Source organism: Carassius auratus, unplaced genomic scaffold, assembly GCF_003368295.1.
Source record: "Carassius auratus strain Wakin unplaced genomic scaffold, ASM336829v1 scaf_tig00007024, whole genome shotgun sequence".
Lineage (NCBI taxonomy): Eukaryota > Metazoa > Chordata > Actinopteri > Cypriniformes > Cyprinidae > Carassius > Carassius auratus.
In genome coordinates this window covers 1-6,878 of record NW_020523806.1, presented here as the reverse complement: position 1 = coordinate 6,878, position 6,878 = coordinate 1, and the positions used below count along the sequence as shown (strand labels likewise).

General features: G+C 39.8%; 1 long non-coding RNA gene across 1 annotated transcript; it reads right to left on the bottom strand.

Moving 5' to 3' along the window:
• Nucleotides 1-299: 299 nt before the first annotated feature.
• LOC113071321 (uncharacterized) lies at nucleotides 300-5,918 on the bottom strand. The gene is made up of 3 exons (XR_003280076.1): nucleotides 5,801-5,918; nucleotides 2,875-3,045; nucleotides 300-383 (listed from the first exon to the last, which is right to left on the bottom strand). It is a non-coding gene; the product is annotated as an uncharacterized LOC113071321 (long non-coding RNA).
• Nucleotides 5,919-6,878: the final 960 nt, after the last annotated feature.

Genomic DNA, 6,878 nt, shown 5'->3' with positions numbered 1-6,878 from the left:
CTCCAAGGACTGGGAACAAACTCTTGACTTTGTTTAGTATGGAGTATGATTATTGATTTTGTATCTGTCCTCCCCCGAATGATAGAAATGATTGTTATTATATTATTATTTAATTTTTATTTTATTTTGTTTGTTGTTGATCTTTGATTTGTGTTAAAAAAAGAGAAAATGGATGGGCAGAGAACAGTGTAATTGCATCTGCTATCTGTTGTTGATGCTGCTACATTAAAATAAAAAATTTCAAAAAAAAAAAAAAAAAAAAAAAAAAAAAAAAAAAAAAAAAAAAAAAAAAAAAAAAAAAACGCCATGCAGGATATAGGCTTATCGTGTGCTGGAAAATGTGCAATCACTCCTTCTCCATCAGAATCCTCACTAACAAGAACCTGAAACATATACACCCAGAAAACACACAATCAAGCTACAGTAAGTTGACGGAGCTACATAAATAAAAGCTGACTTCTTGTTTACCTCCCGTCTCAGTGTTTTAGACACATAGCTGGTCATTAGCTCTACAGTGGCCCGTGCAATCTGATCTTCACAGTTACAAAAGATTTAATCAGTTTTACAAAGATGCGTTTTGGCATTTTGTTTAAAACAAAGTTTGTACCAAGCTGTGTTCCACTGTATGGAGCTGAAAAGGTTTCCGTGTGTGTGTGTTTTTTTAATGATCATCATCCATTCCCCATCATGTCATTCAACCTTAAACATCTTGTCCACTTGCGGGTGCTTAACAATTATCCTTGTGTCTACTTCAATCCACACTGGAACAATCTAGCTTTAAATGACGCATGTTCGGCAAAATAGTTTCATTATGGAATTCAAATAGACATTTTTTTAAAAGATGTCCACAAATACGTTGGTGTGTCTTATGAACACGGTTTCAAAGAAATAAAGACTAAACCACATGACCACTGTGATCAGTGTGCATATTCTGCCAAAGCCCACAGAGCAACAGTTCTGTATCAGACAGGAAGAAAAAGTGCCATGTTGAAGGAGTTAAAACAAACACAGCAGGAAGAAACTCTATAGTATCTCTTCACGTTTTGATACCCCAAAGAGATTAATAGCTCCCAGTTAAAAGAACTATAATGCGAATCCGTAACTCATCCACATGTACATTACTACAAAAAAAGAAAGAAAAAAAAAAGAAAGAGGGAAAAAAAGAAGTGAAAGAATAAACGATGTTCATTTTTTTCTTTATTTATTCAATAAACCAAATATTAAATATACAAAAAAAAATGAAAATAAATACATAAATAAAAATGACAAAAAGTACAAAAGTAAAAATAAAAAATAAGCATGTTCAAATATGTAAAAAAAAAACAACTGAACAAAAAGTAGTACTTTTTTTTGCATTTTAAATATATCAAAACATTTCTCCAAAATGGGTGTAAATATTAAAATTCAATATAAATTCTGATATCTTTCAAATAGCCTCTGAAACTCAAAGCAAAACAGAAAGAAAGAAAAGGGAGAGTGTGTTGCTCATAAGGGACTATTCTCTGGTCAGTGGCCTTCTGTTAAGTTTGCTCATGAAAGAGATTATAACTAAGCCCAGACATGAGACAGCCGGAGAGAAGAGTGATAAATGTAGCGGAGTGTTGCATTAAGGAGCAAGGCAGCTTTTAATAGGATCCAGTCCAAACAAAAAACAGCCTTGCTTTAAAACCCAGACATTCATTTCAGACTGCAAAAAAATGCTCCTGTGACACAAACCAGATCTCTTTTATTAGGGGCAAAAACAGACAATGTTGTTCCGTACAGGAATATACGATCGCTTCGGAAAAGTATTTGTGTGTGGATAGCTCCAAAGAGCAAATAAACATCTTGCAGGAAAAACAGAGCTGTAAGAGGTGGATGATGCTGATGAGGGGGTGGGCCGTGTCCCCTGAGACTGGGAGTGTGGGAGAAGGGGAAAAAATGCCAAGACCACTGCTGGAGTCATGGGAGAATGGCACTGACAGTAAATTCCATAAAGATGCTTTGTGTGAACATTAAAAACATGAGTAGTCCGCTTTGGGAGGAGCGCAGCATCTTGTGAGGTTCGCTTTGGAGCGGATGGCGATATAAACACAGGAAACCTCTCTTAGAAAGTGTTGACTCTGGTAAATCAGAGTGGTATAGGTTTATAAATAAGCACAATAAACCACACCTCTAAATAAGAGTAACACATCAATCGGATCGCGGTAGACTCTCTGGGGAATCGAGGGATTAGCGATCACATTTTTCACAGCCCACTAAATGGGAGGATCTATTTACATGGGTCAGAATCAACAGGATAATGAAACCTGTTCCAACTTAAACTTCCTCCAAGTAAAAATCCTTGAACAGAGGAACTGCAAATATTAAAGTTAGCCTTTAAACTTGGTGCTCTATTAAAATGTCACACACCTACATGTCCTCTTTTAACACATTCAGGCCTTGGAGGAAAAGAGAAGAAAAAATAGACCTTCTCCGTAACGCTTCTGCAATGACCTGCCTGTGATCTCATGCGAAAAGACTATGGTGCTGCCAGCCAAGGGGGAAACAACCACAGGAAGTGGTTAAATCATGAGATCAGGAGACTGCGGCCTGGCACGGAGTCTGTGAACGAACGGTGAAGCATGTGCTCTTATGACAATGTGATGACAAACCCCTTGGGCCAAAAGAAGCACTAATACTGAATGAGTTATGAATAGGATTAATGGATTATTTATCTCGGAGAAAAGGGGAATGAATACGGGTTCTTTCGGATCAAGGTCAGATGGATGAAGAAAGTACCATAAACAGACATACTGTTGTGATACCGTTGCATGCTAGAAATCCCATCATTCACAAACCTCCATCCCTGGAAAGAAATGTACAGATTATTATGTATGAGTGAGCATTTCATACCTGTCCTTCTCCCACCGAGTGTGTGTCTATGATGGTGACCACACCAGGCTGGTGAGGGCTGCGGCGGGTGCCACTATGGGCAGTGCTCTCCTCGTCAGTTGCCCCTGATGGCAGTGTACCGGTGAGCTGGGTCACAACCTTTCCCACCATTGTCAGGCCCGTCTTCAATGTCTGACAGGAAGACAGAGACACAAACTGTAAATATATTTAAAAATCAAAAAGATAGTAGTGATAGTAATGTAGGTTTTTTTTTTTTTTACTAAAAATAAAACTGAAAAAAGAAATAAAGTTTGGGCAATTAAATTCATCTTTGGAACACAAATTAAGATATATATCTTGCTGAAATCGGAGAGCTTTCAGACCCTGCATATAGACAGAAATGCTCCGGACATATTCAAGGCTCAGGCAGCAGCACCACATGCATGTGTTGCGTTACTCTAGTGAACACGTGTCGAAGACTGACACGAAAGAGAAGAAATTGTTGAATAAAGCCATCATTTTTGTTTTCTTTGCATTGCAAAAAGTATTCTTGTAGCTTCTTAAAAGTACAGTTGAACCACTGATGCCACATGTAGTATTTTAATGATGTCCTTAGCCTTTCTGGGCCTTTTCAGTTTCATGCAACATTTCAGTTGCGTTGCTGTCTATGCAGGGTCAGAACGCACTCAGATTTCAGCAAAAATATCTTAATTTGTGTTCCAATGATGATTGAAGGTCTTACAGGTTTGGAAATCCATGAGGGTGAGAAACTCAATGGCAGAATTTTCATTTTGGGTGAACTATCCCATTAAAGATCCATCCATGCGATACATTTTAGTACAAGAGTACAACATTAATTCATGCAGAAGGCTGAAAGAAAAAACTTTAATTCAGCAACATTTGTGCCAGCTAAACATAAGTACTATTGCAACACTCAAATCAATAATGCAAACAATGTTTGCACATCCAGACATTTTGTTGAGCAATGACCTAAAAAACATGTTTGCATCCAGTGTTGTCTGAGGCAATGTCAACAGACAGGTGTGTGAGTTAGCCGTGTAGTCTAACGGTTAGTATTTGTGCTAGTGAGTGTTGATGTTTACTCTGAGCAGAGAGCTGAGAAGAGAGGTCCGATTTCTGGCACGGCGGTCAGTGCCTGTGTCTGCCACCAGCCGGTGGGCCCCTCCCCTCACCGACCCTGATCAATGGGGACTGTTTGGATTAGCACTAAAAACTCTAACTGCAGTGATTAGAAAACACATTAGTGTTGATCAATTAGGAGGCAAACGCTTCTCTTAATAATTGATGGGGCAAAGCAATTTACACACAGTCAGTTAGTGGGCTTGTCAGAGCATTCTCCAAAGGGCCCAACAAACACAGGCGCCACGAGGTATTGACGCTGCCGCTTGGCCTGAATGCCTGATTAAGCTCTCCGGGGCCTTGGCAGACAGACACACACATAGAGCAATGCTCACTCCATTAAGTGAGAACTAGAGGAGACCCTACTTAAGCTGTGCTATCCACTTACCCCAAACACAGTTCACAACGGCAGAGGTCTGAAAACGGAACCCTGGGGCACCCCGCTCATGCAGAATTGTGGCTGGCACAATGACATCTCTCTTTTGGTCACATCACACTCATTTACACAATCTGTGCCTTGCAAGAATTCAATTTTTGCAAAAGGCGCCCACCCCCTCCTTTTTTGTGATTGTGTTACAGGATTGATGGGAGATGGCCCCTTGGCCCCCAGACGGCCGCACTCAGAGCCACTCAGCACAGGGACCGTGTGTCAGAGTGGAGGAGATGGTTATAAATCACAGCCCCCGTCTGCAGACGGCCTGTCTGCGTATCAAGGCTTTTTAACCTTGTTTTCCTCTCTGCTAACCTTTGCTGTGCTCCTTTTGATGTATACCGCCATTAAGGCTAATGGTACTTCTCTCACGTAAGCCGTTAGCGCTCGTTAGGCAGTGATCATGCCGGCAGCCAGGGAATACAGATGTGGGCTTAATAAATCAATTAAGCAACAAGGAGAGGAGACTGGAACCATATGAAAGGTTAAGCACCAAGGTTCTGGCACCACTAAATGAACTCTAGTGGGTCTCTGAATCACTGAGGAATACGCCAAGACTGCTCTAGGATGCTATATATGAATAAAGTGAGTGGAACAGCACACATTACTAGCTTCATTTAGAGCAGTGCAAACAGGAAAGAAAGCATGATTGAAAATACACAAGTAAGTATAAAAAAAACACAATTGCAAGAGCCAGATAAAACTTAAAAGATTTAAGATGATTCCATGCCTTGTAAACAGGTTTATCATGAATTAATGTGACGCAGCTAAGGATTACTAAGCCAATCGTATCTTAGAAAGAAAAGTGTGATCATACTGAATGTCCCTTAAAGCGCAACATTTAAAAAAATAAAATAAAAAAACATTAAAAAGTTTGGCCAGTGTAATGAACAGTAATGATTTCATCACAATACTGAATGATTTTTAAATGCAGTGCACCAACAATTATAAATGTCGGATTTGACAAAAGAATGGCTGGTTTTAATCATATAAAACAAAATGAATAATGCTAACAAACAAGAAGTCAACAAGACACAACTGAAATAATCTCAAGTATTGATCAAACATATGTCAATGTGGCCTCAAATCCTATTTGGACACTAAAGCCACTCAAAATACATGGATTTAGAATGGGTGGATTAGACAAATAAACAATGCTTTTCTCTAAACTAGACAGGTTTGACTTTTTTCCCTTAATAACCCATTAATGTTTCAAAAGATTTTTTATTTGGGGTGGAATGCACTACTATAAAAGTTTGCTTAATCTAGCAATCTTACATTTATTTATGGCTTAGGTGGGCAAATACTTCTTCACACAACGTCCACGTGCTGAAGACTGTGTACTGGTCACAGCAGCGGTAAGAAGCGCATACTCACTTTAGCAGCACTGATGACAGTGGCAGTGTAGGACTGGGCATTATCTCCACAGGCCCCACCACGGGACTGATGACACCGGATCAGCTACACACACACAAACAGAGACAGAACAGAGTCACATTATCTACCAGAACCTTTCAGCTCCCCAGCACTCATTAACCACAGAGGCCTGTCAAGCCCGCGCCACGACGTCTGCAGAGGGCACGGTGAGTTAAGAGGAGGAGGAGGATGCCATTAGGACAACAAACAGTTCTTCAGCCCCATTCTACGATGCACTCCCTCTAGGGTCATGTCCCAGACCTATACAACACTTCAACTACCATTGGTCAGAAACTCATTACTTTGCCCAGACACACTGTCCCATCTGTCCATTATTAAGCCAGCAAGTGGCCTCTCCAAGGCAAACAAACCGCACCCATTACATAAATGATGGTGAATCAAGGGTCTACTTAATAATAATATGTCATATATATTGTTTAGCTCATATTGATATGGCACACATTGTCTTTATAATAATATGGGCAGTACGTAAGAAATAAAAACATTCATAAGAAGGCTGTAGTTTGATTTAAGGTTAAGCAAAACAACAAACTATCAACAACGAATCCATCTCAAGGAAGGCCTGAACTATTAGGCAGACTATTAGGTGTTGTTGAGCATTAACAAAGGCCATGTTCTTGTGCTTAAAACATCTGGATGGGGCACAACCAAAATGTGTTACTAAAATAAAGAAATAAACAAGGTATTTTTGGTGCATTCAGATTTGTTTAAAATACTGGGTGTTTGTACTACCTTTGTTCTCAGCATAGCCAACCACCGCTTCCCAGAGCTATAGGTTGAGGTTGGGCCCAGGACAGGGGTAGCAGCCTGCAACACAAAGGAAAACACACAAATATAACAAGAGATAAACTAAATAGCAGCACAAAGACACATTAATTATCCATCATAGCAGCATCTCACCCAAGACTGTGTTTTACTAGAACTTAGGGTTCGCGTAATACCAGAGGTTAAATAAGGTTATGGCATTTGGTGACAGTAGGATGGCTCCTCAGCTTATTTACTGCCAGACAGATTGACC